Below are 13,069 nucleotides of genomic sequence, written 5' to 3' on the forward strand. Positions count from 1 at the left end.
TGAAGAGGCAGTAGCTCTCGACTTATTCAGACTAACACATTCCCAAACCTACACAGATACAGCAAAATGTACCCACAAACATATCGCGGCATCTGCCCCTGGTGCGGCGACACACGCCCTACACTCGTTCACATCTCATGGGGGCAGTGGCGTAGCAACAGGGGGGGCCGGGGGGCCGTGGGCCCCGGGTGCAAGGGGCCAGCGGGGGGGGGGGGGGTGTCATACGCCTGAAGACAACCCTCTTTCCGCCGGCTTGACTGGGCGCAAATGGCAAAGAATGCTCCAATATACAGTAGCCCGAGCTCATGTACCCGATGCTTTGCGCCGCAGAATTGTCGGCTGCAGCTCTATCCAACATCCCACGAAACAATTGCACGAATGTTCGGGCTAAAAAATTTAAATCGCAAAATGGTCACTAAGCTATTCGCTTTAGCGGAACGTTTCATGTGGGGTGCGCTCGTGCTGTGCGTTCATGCTGGGAGCAGGAGTCGCTAAACATACAGTGAGGCGTTGTAAGGCGTTGGGGCTCTTGGGTACCTCTTCCGTTCAGAACGCGCAGCGAAGACGAACAAAGACAGCAGCAAGAGGGCGTTCAACCAGCGCGCCCGGCGCGCGCGTTTACGGCGAAGCGTTCGTTGAGAGCGACGTTGCATAAGAGAGGCCGTCAAAAGTCGCGAATGGGATTCTCTGGATCGTCTTCAGACTCGGTTCGGCCGAAGAGTTTGGCGGCGTATGACTCGACAGGCTGTAGTCGCGGGCCCGCCGCGATGTCCGGCTCGCTTTTACTTCCCCTATCCCGCTCGCTCCGAGAAGCCGCCGCGAAACCTGCCGCTATGTTTCACACTTTCCTTCTTACCCTCGAAAGTTTCAGAAAACTGTTGTTGTTGTGTGACTTCATGTCACAGGTACAGTGTCTGTTTCAGCTGCACAGAATTTTATAAAAAGAAAGGTGAATTTTGTAAGGATATTTCCCGATCGAGATTCTATGAAGTTATGTCTTTTTGTGATTACTAGGAACTCGATAGCGCGAAAAATATGGCAGATAAGTAATAACCATATCCTTAATAATTCCGTAATTTGTACTTATAGAGGAAGCACTTCAATTCGAGAATTGAGAACTCAGTCATATTATTAACTCAACAAAAACTTCTTAAACAAAACCGTTTTGGGTGCTACAACTACAGTACTTTGGCACTGCGGGCGGCGCCAAGTATGGCAGTAGCGAAAGAAATATGAAATAGAGGACCAGTGACCTACGTTGATCCCTCAACCATCTCCATTGCGAGTGCAGACCAACAGGTTTCGCTGGCACGGGCTTCATCGCGGTCTTCTTTTCTTTTTGTGGTGACGCCAAGAATCGACGCGAAGCGTTGCTCTATTCTGTTCCCAATCTTTTGGTGGTACCGCAGCTCGGATAATCACGTTTGTCCGTATAGCAGCAAATAAAAAAAGGCTTTATTGATCAGAATGAAGAGAACTAGTAATTGTCATAGCATTGGCGCCCGCGCAGCAGGGAGGCAATTGGCGTTTTCCGTTTTTCTAATATGGTGGGGAGATCAGCGTCACTGAGACACAATTTAATTTTCGTTTTCGTTCAGGGCTGCCCACAGCCAAAATACTGCGGGGCATAGTACCTACGACGATTTTTGTGAAATTGTTGTTGGGCAAGATATGAATGTCGGCCTTCAATTTTGCAAGTGCAATGTTCCCGTTAAAATTGGTAATTAAAACTTTACAAAAATGTTTTTTTTCTTGTGACGTGAGCCGTATTTGCCACGATGCCGCATTTGTATTGGTTGTCAAGCCTTACAGTCTGACAGAAGATGTGCACGTGCGCTTATCACAAGTTATCAGTGCAGCACCCTGTGTTATTTGGCGCAGAAAAAAACAGCGTGTATTGGCCTCGAGCTCTAGCACTGTAAAGCTGGCGCCACCGTCGGTGTGACGTGCTATTAGGGATCACGTGGACATAGCGGCCGCGTCGGCTGCTTCGGGAGCGCCGAAGCGAGCTGGAAACGAGAGTTTAAGTTCCCTCGTACGCTGCGGTCTTCATTTAGTGGCGAGATTTTCGCGCTTTGAGTGTCTCCTTTACAACGATTGAAAGCATTACAATAGGTAGTGGCTGCCTTTGAAGGCGCGCAACATGGTAGGCTACTGCTCAGTGCCGCAGTGCCGGACGTACGCAACGGAGCCCGGTGTCATCCTTATTCATACGTAGCCGCAGGAAAAGAAGCCGCGTGAAGCTTGGCTCGCGAAACATAAAACCGGCAAACAGTCATCGACTGATACTCGGGTATGCAGCAAGCGCAGACGCGAGGAATATTTATGCCACGGCGCCGGGTCTGCGATGTTCGAAAAACGCGCCCTGAGACGCTCGCCCGAGTCCGTTGCCCGACTAATGTCATGACGGTTTGGTTTATAAACTTTTCGATGCTATAGATACTGGCAAGTTCACTGGAGTGGAAAGAGAGCTGTAAGAAGCACATTAAAAAGAAAGCATGGCATATGGTCATGTTTGTGTTATGAAATAATGCACTGGATTACAAAAAAAGAAGCAGCGCGAAATCGCACACTGAGAACACCGATAAACATATAGTCCGACGCAACTCGAGAAATAATATTGAAACGTCCAAGAATTTAGAAAAGAAAGATTCAATCGTCGCGATGGCACATCACAGTCGCCGTAGATGTAGGCGTCGAAGTCTCTACAACGAAATTATTTTTGAACAGCTCTGATAGCGCACACGCAACAATGGTTGCTTGTATACTGTCAAATGCTCATATTCTGCGGCCTAAAGCTCATGGCACGGTGCGAAAACGCGCACGCGGCGAAAGCGAAACAGTGCGCGGACAAGCATGCAGACGCGCTGTCGGTCGCTGCGAAGCTGTGCGATCGCTGCATTGAGGCTTCATTCTATTACGCTCGATTTAGTTATATCAACACTATAAGAACATATTTCACATAGTTTGCTCTCAGCGTTTGCCTACCTTTCACGCAAGAAGCCGGTTCGGGAGACTCCATTGCTGCAATTGCGCACAGTGGCGTTCACTTTACGTATTCGGTAAAGAGATAGCGTCTGTAAACGATTCTGTGCTTTCAGTTTGCCCAATATTTTTATTTAGACAGTAAAAACTTTCTCTCGTTTCGGAAGTACTCACAGAAATGTCCGGGAGAGCTCCCGCGTGGTGTTTTCACTGAGCACTGACAGCAAAACCTATGAGGAGCGCGCCGCGTGATCCCTCAAACTACGCCAGCGAAGCGCTTCCGATAGATGGCGACTCCGTAACTCCTCGCCGCCAATACCTGCTGCATTCGCGATCTCTGGGAAAGAAAGCGAAGGAGAAGGGGAGCCGGGGGACGTGCGAGGTATGCAAGGCGGCTGTACTGGTGCTGAAACCCGTAAATTGTCGATATCCTCGCCTTCCTCGACTACAGCCGGGGGGGGGGGGGGGGGGCGACAGAAGACCTATGGGCCCCGGGTGCCAGACAACCTAGCTACGCCACTGCATGGGGGTGCGGGGGCAAACCTCAACATTTAAAGATGCCTAGCACGTCATTTGAGCGGTGGGAGATACAGCTGACCGGCGATACCCCGGCGGAACAAGAAGCTCTCGTCCAGCAAGTACGTCGAGCAGCCATGTCCAGTGGAGTCCTGGAATGAGGACACCACCCGCTCGAACTCAAGACCAACGACCTCGATGGTCCAAATAAATGTTTTTTCTCTTTTTCTCTCTATGCACAAGCGTACACATTAGCGTAATGTAAAACCCGCGTGGAAGAAGTGACATATTCGCTTGTCCATGATCCCTTCCCCGTGTTTCGCCTTTTTATTGTGCTAATATGTGTCAGGTTAACTATAAACAACAAATCCGGAAGCACCTTATAATGAAGAGTTCGCCGTGACTTTAACTCTTATATCCCCTCGTCCTTTGCCTTCTCTGTTGCATAGCCGCCTGCTGTAAATACTAACAACGACAAGGAAGACGCAGACGTAGAAGAAAGAACGCCTTTCGTATCAAGTAATATTTTCCCGCTTTAACAAGTGCCTGCGGACGACCGCTTCTAAACTGCGCACACAAAAAACCCGTTTCCGTTCCAAGGACTGCAGTAAATGCTTCCGCGTGGGCTCGGACGTGCATACGTCGCGCGTATATAGTATAATGTCCGTGACCCGAGGATGACTGAAGCCCGTCGTGCAACGCTGTATTATAACGACGCCGGCGGTGCGCTTGCGCAACCGGGACTTGTCTTTCCGGGTGACATCGTCGCCACAAAAGGGGAGGGGGGGGGGGGAAGGCTCGCAATGGAATGCGGCACCGGTGCCATGCCTCTCGACGTCCGCAAGAATGACAGTTGGCGTATGGTACAAGCTCGATTACGCTATGCAGTCTGTCGTCTCACGAGCCCTGCATATCCCCATACTGTATGCTGAACAGCTGGACGGATCGCGTATAAAGAGGATGCGCAACCGTAACTTTTTAACGCTTACAAAACATTGACGCGCGTTTTGGAGCAATCAATGAATTAAGTTTACTAACACGGGCGCCGCTGTCCCCCGCTGCCATAAGTGGAATAAGGTCATTTGCAACCCCCTCCCCCTCCCCTCCGGTCACTTTTGAAAGCGGGCCATGTCGGCTACTCACTGGCAAATTCAACTAAGCTGAAACCGAGTTTTCCTTCAGAATAGCGGCCACGTTAATAAGGATTCTTTATTACGTGCCCCTGCTCGGTCAGCGGGGATTGTCTTTCGGGTCTCGCCGCGACACGCTGTAGCTGACGACGTACCGCATGCCGCACTAAGCATTTTAGAGCCGGCAGTCGAGGTCAGAAAAGGAGACGTAGACATTCCGATGCGCTAATTTCGACAGTCTATCCTCGGAAAAATTCTTAAATTTATTCACCATCGACAACCGGGTCACTCGTGGTCGAAACGTCATATACTGCTCCTCCCAGAAAGGCCGTCTCCTTATCAAGCAGTTTGACAGATGCAGTGCTAGCACACCTTTCACTACTTTTCGCCCAGGTGACTACATAGGACGGCACACTACATATATCTACATAGGAGAGCACACTTTCTTAAGAAGTTTGTAAGCTGGGTGAACACACGAGTATGTTCTTCGGCACCAGATAAACTTAACAAATTTTAACCGGTAGGCAAACCCTTGCCGTAAAACTGTGCCTCGTTGTTCTAAGACGCATCGAAACCGTTTCATTAAATGTGCATAGGGGGTGGTATATGAACTGCGATTGCCTTGCGTTATCATGTACATAACAAATGAGACGACAAATGGGACGATACCTTAATCGGCGCCTAAGGGAACATAAGTTCAATGTATAGAAATTACCGCGACGGTCATCCCTCTGTTCACTGTCAAGACTGCGGTGGCGTTTCTTTGATTATTGGTTGTGTGATTCTGCCAGATGCAGAGATAAAAACCTGCTTGCAGAAAGCCAGAAAGCCGGCGTCCGCAGCAGCGGCACCTAAATTTCGATTGGCTGCGACGCCACGTCACGAGCGCGCCTCGACGAATCAGAGCGGGCGAAACGGTGTTATGTGAGGGGAGAGGGCATCACCGCGTCTCCGCGTCACTATTGCGCCTTGATGGAGCAGATACGGCCAAGATACGGCGACGCGACGCCGCGGGGCGAGACAGGCTGTCGTCGGCGAGGCAGTCACGTGACGCGCGCATGCGTTTGTCGTCGTCTCTCTCTCGGAAGTCGGTGCGCGTCCGTATCTCTCTCTCCCCTCTCACCCGCTTAGCTGCTGCGCGCGCCTGCCGGCCTTGGTGGCCGCTGCTGTTTCCTCTGTCTCTCGTCGCGCAGGACGTCGGTGACCTGCATGCGGCGTTGGCACCGTAGGCTGCTGCTGCTGCTCGCTGGTTCGGGCAGCACGTACCGCCATGGCACATTACTCGCAGCGCAGTACTCTAGGACCGCACAGCGTCGTTCTGTTGGACATTAATGCTTTCGCATTCACAACTGATAAGGAAAGCTTAGGTGTCCTCTGATTTTTTAAATTTTTTTTTTCGAGGACAATAACAGACCGAGTGCCACGTACTAAGTGTTCCAAGTCGGCGTCAAATAGTTTCTTTGAACAGCGGCGCCAACCAAGTGCCGCATGGACAGTGTCGGCGTGAAAGATGTTCGTTAAAGAGTGGTACTTACGTGCACATTGCCACATACTCAGCGACCCAAGTTGGTCCGATGGTTGATTTCGAACCCTGTTACCTCTGCATGGCTGCCCGGTGCTACCCAATTAACCAGTGAATTACCCAGTGACCCAGGTAGGTGGTTAGATAGATAGATAGATAGATAGATAGATAGATAGATAGATAGATAGATAGATAGATAGATAGATAGATAAATAGATAGATAGATAGATAGATAGATAGATAGATAGATAGATAGATAGATAGATAGATAGATAGATAGATAGATAGATAGATAGATAGATACAGGAAAGTGCATGAAGTACCCCAAGAGTGCTAACGCATTAAAGCACTCTATTTTCTAATAAATTAAATGCATCAAATAACTTCATCCGTAACAGAATCGCCGAGTATATCGAGACCAACGACCTTTTCCCTCACAACATGATAGGTTTCAGGCCAGGCCTCTCCCCCCAGGACGCCATGAAGCTTATCTAGATCCAAATCCTGAAACGCTGCACTCGGGACACGAGAGCTATCCTTGGTTTGGACCTGGAGAAGGCCTTTGATAACATCCGTCACGAGTTCGTTCTCGACGCCATCTCCAAACTCGACCTAGGCTCGTCCTTCCATGCCTTCTTCAGGTCTTTCTTGAGCAAACGATGGGCCATCCTCAAGGCTGGAGATTTGGAATCGGAGAAAATGGAGCTGAGCAGAAGAGGCACACCCCAGGGGTCAGTCATCTCATCACTCCTCTTGAACATCGCAATGGTCGACCTCTCGAGATACCTAGGCAAGGCCCAGGGCATCGGTCACATGATGTACGCGGACGACATCACTGTTTAGTGCGCGGGTGGCAGTGACGGACAAGCCGAAGCGGCTCTCCAGGATGCTGTCGACACTACAGAATGATTTCTAAGACACGGGACTCCGGCGCTCCCCAAAGAAATTGGAGCTCCTTCTCTACAGCCCAACTAGAAAGGGCCGCAAGCCACAGAACTGGAAACCCCCCACTGAAATCGACATTATTCTTTACACCAAATGCGGAGATCCGATTCCCAAAGTCACGTCCATTCGAATCTTGGGAATGACACTCGAAGGGGCGGGCACAAATAGTATCACCATTCACAAACTGGCAAAGAAGACAGATAGCGTCATCGGTGTAATCAAGCGGGTAGGTAACAGAAGGAGAGGCCTGAGCGAAGAGAATCTGATAAGGCTAGTCCACGCTTTCTTGTTATGGCATTTCACGTACGTAGCGGCCATGCAAGTCTGGAAGAGGGCCGAGCGAGACAAGCTAAATGCCATGATAAGGAAAGGGATCAAGAGCGCGCTCGGGCTACCAAACTACACACGCGCACAGACCGACTCCTGCAGTTGGGCATTCAACATTTTCAAATGGCCATGTATGCCGAAATAACTGGTACCAAATTAATCTTCAAGGCCACCAGATTACGCATGTAACACCGCGAAGCGCGGCTCTCCGTCCAACCCTTCTGTGACGTAAAAGTGAGGCATAGAATTAAGCTGCTGTCGCACTTCCATCTTCCCACGAGCTGATTCCAATTGGTCACTTCAGCAGTAGTCACTTCAGCAGTAGGGGCGATGACGAACCGCCTTATCACGCGGTTACGCAAAGCTTTGTTTTACGCCGCCTTAATATACGTTACAGGGACGTTGCACCACGTGCCGCGTTTCGCGGTGCTCCGTGGCCGTGCGCAATCAGATAAAATGAACGAACAATGAGGCAGAAAAGGCGGCGTTGTCAGCAACGAGTGGTAACAAAGATCATCATCATCAGTGACGTCATCAGTGTCTTTTATGACATCATTAGTAATACACAATTAAAGTTAGAACAATTTATAGTAAGGTGACTCAACGTGCACTAAAGTGAATGAAGATGAATTAAAATGAATTAAAGTGGGTTAAGGTGGATTAAGGTTGGTACAAATTAGCGTAAGGTGGATTAAGGTTTATTAAGGTGGATTAAAGTGCATTTAGATTGGTACAAATTATACCAAGGTGGATTAAGGTAGAGTTGTGAAGGACACGTGACAATGCATGTCTTCACATGTCATGGACGTAACCATTTAATTAGAGAATTCATGATGCTTTCGCATTCAAATCACGTACGAATACTTGAGTGACTGTCAATGTTTTGTTAGTCACCATTCATATGCACTCACAATCAGTTCATATGAAATGTGAATCATACTTTATCATTGCTACGTTTCGACTGAAACATGTAATTTACCCTATGCCTTCGTCGGTTTTGTTGTCTCTTGGCTTCATGTGGTCGTGACCAACAAAAAAACTAGGCCTCTCGCTTCCCCTACTTCTCGTGTAATATTTTGTTGTAGTTTGGCCCCTTTTGTAGCTATAGCAACGATAGGGACCCTCGAGGCGCGTTCACACTAAACGCTGTGTTTCCCGGCGGCGTTCTCGAGCTTTCTTATTACTGATATGCTATAAACATGTTTTGATATTACTCTTAGCTCTCATCTGTACTACTGTTGCTTTAAACATTGCATAACATCATAAGTGTCTTCAACAGGAGGTCCCGATACAGTCTTTGACTATGGGACCTCCTTATGTATACTACGCACATGTAATTATCTGTATTTTTACTAATAAATAAATTATGAAATTACGAAGTTATGTCGCTCACCTCTTCCATCTGGTTTCACGCCTGCAGCTAGCCCACCGTCTGCTTTGTGCCGCCCCTGGCAAACAGAACTGCGCCTGCCCATTCCAAGAGCGGCCCTGAAGTAAGAGGTTCAGCATATTTTGCGCGACGGCCATACTTTAACCGGATGCACACTTAAACGGACGACTTTTCCGCTCTGACCAGCTCCACTGATGCGATGGTTATTTTGTCGGTGTCTACCTTAAATAAGTGTAATACAACTCACGTAATGACAATCGACAGATTCCGAAAGGCTGAAGAAGTATTAACGAGAAATGCTTGCCTCGCTTTTATTTATTGCATGTCGGTGGACTTGGTAATTACTCTAAACAAGCTTCATTTCTTGAGACTGCAACGAGTATTTAATTACGTTACGTTAGCCAATTCAAAACGCTGGCCAAGCGCCGCGGTGATTCGGACGTGAAGCGGAATACTATACACGCCAACGAAACCCGATGTGGCAGCGTGGTGGTTACAGACACCACTGAGGTGTGCACACAAACCCTATGACCATTTCGCAGAAAGCTGAGTTTATTTAGCACTCGACGGAATAAGAGGGGAGCGAGGATGCACTTGCGTTTCCAAGAGAAGGGAGGCCAATTTGGCCGCATTCAGCGACATGGCCATAGTATGACCGTCTGCACGGGGTTAACTGCATGGAATGGTGCCGTGATACCACATGAACACCACCTCCTGCTTCGGAGAGACGTGAATAGCCTATTGCTTCACGTCTGAAGCCACACTGCACTAGGTAATACAATTAATTATTTGTGGCACCTTAGGGGCATTGAGTCTTCATACCGCAATCATTACTACCGCAAAATACTCATCAGGAAAGTGTTCCACTAGGCAAGGAGACCAATAATTCAAGTATTGTTCATTGCGTGCTTAGATGAGTATTCAAACTATTAGACTGCAAATGATTAGGAGTGAGGATCAACAACGAATATCTCGATAACCTGTGATTCGCAGATGATATCGTTCGGTTCATCAACGCCGGAGATGGCTTGCAACAAATGTTTGAGGACCTCAACCGGCGAAGTGTAAGAGTTAGGCTGAGGATTAACATGCAGAAGACAAAGGTGATGTTCAATAGCTTAACGAGAATTCATGATCGGCAGTTCAGCCTCTATAATTCGCGCAAGAGTACGTTTACCTCGTCAATTTCTTGCAGGCGATCATAATCAGGAGAAGGAAACTTACAGAAGAATAAAAAACGACTCGGAGCACACACGGCAGGCATAAATAAATCATGACCAGTAGCTCACCGCTATCTTTGAAAAGAACAGTGTACATTCGTATAACCATATGCCGGTACTAACATATGGGGCAGAAATTTGGAGGTTGACTAAGAAGGTCGAGAGGATTGAAGTTAAGGACCGCGCAAGGAGCAATGCAACGAAAAATTGATAGGCGTAACTTTAAGAGACAGGAAAACAGCGTAGTGAATTAGAAAGCCAAAGGGAATATAGTCGACATTCTAGTTGATATTAAGAGAAAGAAATGGAACTGGACAGGACATCTAATGCTTAGGGCAGGCAATCGGTGGTCGGTTAGAGTTACAAAATGGATGTCTGTTAAGAGAAGGAACGCGCACTCGAAATCGTCAGAGAATTAGGGGGCCTTATAAAATTAGGAAATTTGCAGGCATCATCATCATAATCATCATCATCCTCAGCCTATCTTATGTGCACTGCAGGACGAAGGTCTATCCCTGGTATCACCAATTGCCTCTGTCCTCCGCCAACCGACCTCAACTTGCAGCTGCGAATTTCCTAATTTCATCATCCTATCTAGTCTTATGTCCTCCTCGACTGCGCTTCCCTTCTCTTGCCCCCCAATCTGTAACCCTAATGGTCCCCCGGTTCTCTAACCTACGCATTGCATGGACTGCACAGCTCCATTTGTTTCTCTTAATGTCAGTTAGAATATCGGCTATCCCTGTTTGCTCTCTGATCCACACCGCTCTCTTCCTGTCTCTTATCGTTACGCCTATAATTCTTCGTTCAATCGCTCTTTGCGCGGTTCTTAACTTGTTCTCGAGCTTCTTTGTCGATCTCCAAGTTTCTGCCCCATAGGTTAGCACCGGTAGAATGTATTTATTGTAGACCTTTCTTTTCAATAATAATGGTAAGCTTCCAGTCAGGATCTGGCAATGTCTGCCGTACGCACTCCAGCCCATTTTTATTTTGTAAATTTCCTAGGTAGCGTACTCCTTTACAGACTCTAGAGGCTGAGTGGCGATCTTGAACCCTTGTATCCTTGCCATATAATTATCTTTGCCTTCTGCATAATAATCTTCAACCCTCCTGTTACACTCTCTCTGTTAAAGCCCTCAATCATTTGTTGTAACTTGTCCCCACTGTTGCTGAAAAGGGCAATGTCATCTGCAAACCGAAGGTTGCTGAGATATAAGATGGTATCAACTGGCACAAGGTGGTGTCAATTGGCGCAAGACCAGGTCAGTTGGAGATCGCTGGAAAAGGCCTTCGTCTTGCAGCGGTCGTAATTAGGCTGCTGCTGCTGCTGACGATGATGATTATGAGTATAATGATGATCGCTATTATAGATTCTACGGCTACCGAAAAAAAAAGTAAGATAAGTGGGACATAAAACTTTCCTCGTCAGTTCTCAAGCTTCGTCCAACCAGCCCAAGCTGAAGCTCTGCTACCCTCGGCAACAACGGTCCGGCGCAGGTCAATTGTCTCCGCACGTCATATAGCCTCCCCGACAAAGCTGTTTCCTATTTTCCGCACTCAGCTCTCCGATCGTCAAGTGTAGGGGCTGCGACGTGACTGCGCCTTGCCGAGCCGCATGTAACGTTTTGCTCAGGCGTGTCGTCACTCTACTTGACACAATCCCCTCCCTCCCCAGTCCCTTCGTCAAACATGACTCGTCGGGCGCGCTCGGTGTGCGTGTGCTTGTAAATAAGGGAGCGCCCCTGTCGTGCTGCGACCGGAAGGAACGCCTGTACTTCAACGCTGTCGAAATCGATCTTTCTCTCACTCTCTCCGCTATGCTTGTCTTCCTCCGTCGCGTCATCCGAGCCCGGGTTATGTGCGTGTATGTCCGTTCCCGAGAGCGCGAAGGGCTTTGAGGCGGCCGCCTTTAAATGGGCCTGTAAGGACGAAAAAAAAAAGAAAGAAAGAAGGATAAACGAAACTCGTAAACTAAAGTGGAGGCAGCGCGGCAGGCTGGTGATGAGGTGGCCCTGTCGTCGGTTGAACCGGCCTTGCAACCACTCGCGCAGCAGCTTGTCAAAACAAGGGAATAGGGTTTCAGTTGGGGGATAGCGGAGGGGGTGTCCGGCTGCCTGGGCGAGAGCACGTACGCAGTGCGCCCGCTTAATCTGCCCGCTTAAATTCAGCCTTCGCAGAGAAGCGGTGTAGCGCTCGAATAACGCTTTTTCGGAGGTGCTCTCATGAGCAACGTCTTCCGAGAGCCCATCGGCGCACTCATCTGATGAGTGCACTTACGCATACTAGCTTCGGACCCGTAAGTGGGTCTGCGACGGTGAGCATTAGTGGACGTGTACGTATGTGCGTGTGTGAGAGACCTGTATATATGTATAGATAGAGAGAGAAAGGGAGGGCGTACTTAACACGAGAAGGTTAAACAGAGTGAATGTGCGATTGGCTACTTTGAATTGGGTGAAAGAGATTAACGGTAAGAAAGGCAAGGCAAAAACGGAAGAAACGAAGGCAGGAAAGGGCGAAGTGCAGCACATCTAACAGCGGTCACAGTGCATAGGGAAGTCCCATCGCTAAAAAGAAAGAAAAAACAAAACAAATAGAGATTAACTTATATCAGTATTTTGAAGCCGGTCGCGCCCATATTGGTCGCAAACCGGATCCAAGAATCCTATCTTTCGACAAGGTACTGCTTTTGAGTTTATCTACCCGAGTGGAGGGAGCTATTTTCTACTCGTTATAGAGTGATTCATCATTCACTCCAGAGCGTTCACAATTGTCTCTCTGTACGGAAAAACGTCACATGCTGTGCTATATCGGCCGTTCAGATGGGAAAACAACTCGTATTCGCCAATGTCACTTCAAGCGGTAGAAGAAGGAAAACATTCAAACCTCTCTGTGCATGCTAGGATAGAGGGAGACGCTGACTTACGGGTTGAATTTCACTGTACGGATTTTAAAAAAAGAAAAAAAGAAAGCCCTTGTAATCACGTGCGAAGCTTGGTCACTGGGTCCAAGTATATATATATATATATATATATAT

This window comes from Dermacentor andersoni, chromosome 6 (assembly GCF_023375885.2).
Source record: "Dermacentor andersoni chromosome 6, qqDerAnde1_hic_scaffold, whole genome shotgun sequence".
NCBI classification, from domain to species: Eukaryota; Metazoa; Arthropoda; class Arachnida; order Ixodida; family Ixodidae; genus Dermacentor; species Dermacentor andersoni.